At 42.6% G+C, this 3,234-nt stretch overlaps 1 pseudogene; it reads left to right on the forward strand.

Moving 5' to 3' along the window:
* The first annotated feature begins 1,339 nt into the window (after window positions 1–1,339).
* The window catches only part of LOC139560015 (retinoid isomerohydrolase-like), a 58,309-nt pseudogene continuing 56,414 nt past the window's right edge, over window positions 1,340–3,234 (forward strand).

Consider the following 3,234-nt stretch of genomic DNA (forward strand, 5'->3'; position numbering starts at 1 on the left):
CCACAATCCATAGGTAAGGCTGTACAGTGACATAAGTATGCCCACAATGCAATTCTAAAGTCTAATACATCCAGTGTGATTTCAACAGATTTTTGTCAAATTAACAAATTATTGTCTTTTGTTGATTGTATATAACAACATTCAAACCTCGTTTAGCATGATCTATTCAATTATGGCACAATTCTACTATTTGTATTCATTTGCATCACTGTCAATGACATACTTTCATTTTGAAGGCTAACTGCAAGGTCCATTATTGCGGCTAATCCTTATTGTGGCTAGCTTCACATAGATGGTCTGACCACCATTAATCAAATGAGAACTGTTTTATAAAGGTTATTTTAGATGATGACACCTAGCTATGTAGTTAGTTAGCTAACTATAGCTACTGAAACAGATTATGTTGTTTTGCTGTGTTTTTGGGGAAGAACATTGTTTACATCAAATCCATCAGCTAGCTAGCTTTTTTACGACCAGAGCTTGGGGAAGGGCAGGTGCGTGAGACAACTTTACCAGCATCATAGCATACGTATCGATGAATCGTTGTGACATATGAAATACGAGTGATAGTGTAATCAATGTGTAATAACTATGTAAAACATTCATGAACTCGTTAAATTATTATGTGACGTGCAGTCATATTCAGGTTCTGATTGGTCAACAAGCTTACTTGACACGTCAAATAGTGTTATTTCAGTCTTAGTCTTTTTTGACATGTAAAGACCCAAACGGCGTTCCATACACCTCAAGGGGGTTATATATGGTGTCTCATGGGAAGTTGATTTTGAAGAGATTAAAAATATTCCTGGAATGATTGAAGCATGTCGGATGAATCGTGTGGTGAAGGGTGAAAACGTGAAGTCTATCTGTTCTTTTGGTTTTGATATGGAGTCTCTCCCTACTCAAGTGCAGTTAGGGTATATTAACTACATAGTCAGATAATTTATCCCAAGACCAATGCGGTGTGATCATTGTAAAGCTTTTGGTCATGTAGCAAGTGTTTGCAGAAGGGAGAAGCCGAGATATCCAAGTTGTGGAAAGTATCATATTATGTGATAAAAGTGATGAGTATGTGACATGTTGCAATTGTGGTGGGAACCAGGAAGCCACGTCTTCTGATTGCCCCACAAGGGTTAAAGAGGATGAGGCGACCAAAGTCAGGGTTGAACAGAGCATTTCATATGCAGCAGCTGTGAAAAGGGTTGAGGGTTTGAATGGTGCACCAGAAGAGTCCATGGTGGTGGATAGGCCTACACTGCAAGATGCAGGGGTTGCCTTTCACCAGCAGGATCCGGACTTTTTAAAGATTAAGAGGGTGGACCTTGTGGCATTTATAGCTATGGTAATTAATGGCACTGCCAAGGTGGAGATCCAGGAAGATAGAAAGCATAGTGAGATATGGGGCTGAAAGATTTCTCAGCAAAGGAGTTACATGGAATATTGGCACAAGCCATACCACTCTCTCAGGTCATAGTGCCTGAGAAGGGAGATATGGAACACTAAAAGAAGGTAGAAGTGGGAGTTTTGTTTGTTTTGGCAATGTACTATTTTTATTAGAGTGGATTAAGTTAGTTTCACTATTACGTATGAACTTATTTATTTAAAAAATGTTTTCAAACCGTCCAATTGGTGGCGACAATACACCTTTTTGGGTGTAGTCCGTCATAAATCACACAGAATAATAATAATAATAAGACAAATAAAAAGAAGACCAGGCTCCAGGGAAGCGAAACGATTCGTTGTTTGTGGAAAGCCGCTGTCTTCGGCTTCCACGGCTTGTGACATGCGACCAGCGTTGATTGCCATGCTCCTCTTGCTGTGCTCCTTCGACTACCCTATCAGATGGGGGAGGAGAGGCAGGAGATGGCTCCCCTGGCGAACGAACCCCGGGCAGCACCGGCCAGTCGGATAATGACAAACAACAAGACGGAGATGCATCCAAATGCCGTCTAGCCACCGGCGTAGAAAAGGTAAACATTCCACTCTGCGTTTTCCCAAGTTTCTTACGTAGGCTGTTGACCTGCGTGATCAAGGAAGCCACCTCAAGCCTATTATCCTCGGCAAGCAAACAATTGCCGCATTGGAACTCTGAGTGATCCAGTTTGTCCTGAAACAAAGAGTAGTAGATACAGCTCCTACAGTGCTGGAACCGTTCATTGACCTCTCCAGACAAAGAGGGCTCTGTTGGAAAACTCATCATCTGGGACTTACTTTGTTAGCTTGATGGCTAACGTTAGTAACTTAGCTAGGTTAGCGGCTCTTTCAAATAGACTTTAACCTGTCAGTTAAGCAGGATTCCGGGACAAGAAAAAGCGGTCCTAGCTGCTAAAAGCCAACCGTGCAGCTGCGCACTATGACGACGTTGGATCACGCACTCTGATGACGTCTATGACATGTATTGAATGTAACTGTGGGGGGAAATACTGCTGTTGGTGATAACACATTTATGTGCATGGATAACATGCTGACAACCTGCGCACATCCAGTCCCCAACTCAGGCTATTACCTTACGCCCCGACACTCCAGTCAAGCCCCAGGGGAAAAAGATGAGAGGGCAAGAGGGTATGTCACTTCTTGAGATGCTAAATAATATTATGATGCTTTTGACAGCAAAGATAGATGAAAGGGCAGATGGCTTGGAGGGCACGGTTAGGAGGAATACAATGAAAAATTAGGCAATAAAAACATCTGTTCACTTCATCTCTGGAGAAGTGAAAACCCTCAAAAGTGACACGAAGAAGGTGGAAGTTAAGGAAAATGAAAAGAAGGTGGCTGAACTCAGGCTTAAGGTGAATGAGGCGGAGAGATACCAGTGCAGGTGGAACCTAAAGGCTTCATGGAATTCCAGAGCAGGTGGGTGAGGACATCAAACGCAGAGTTATTGACATCTGTGGAGCTGTCATTCCCGAATCAAAAGCAAAACTTCAGGAAAATGTAGACATCGTTCATCGTTTGGGAAGACTCTAGGATCATCCGGTTCACCAACAGATCTACACGGGATCTTCTCTGGAGGCGAGAAAAGAACTGCAAGTTCCTCATCAAGCAAAAATTAAGGTTCACGGAGGATCTGACCTCTGCGGACAAAGAGACTTGGGAGAAACTGGTGGCTGCAGCTCTAAAGGCAGGGAAAACCTAATTCTTTGTCGAGCAAGATCATTGATGGGAAAGAAATGTGGCCAAATCTAACTCGGAGAGAACAGTAGAGAAGTCTAAAAGGAACTGAAATCTGAATTA

Source organism: Salvelinus alpinus, chromosome 30 (assembly GCF_045679555.1).
Source record: "Salvelinus alpinus chromosome 30, SLU_Salpinus.1, whole genome shotgun sequence".
Lineage (NCBI taxonomy): Eukaryota > Metazoa > Chordata > Actinopteri > Salmoniformes > Salmonidae > Salvelinus > Salvelinus alpinus.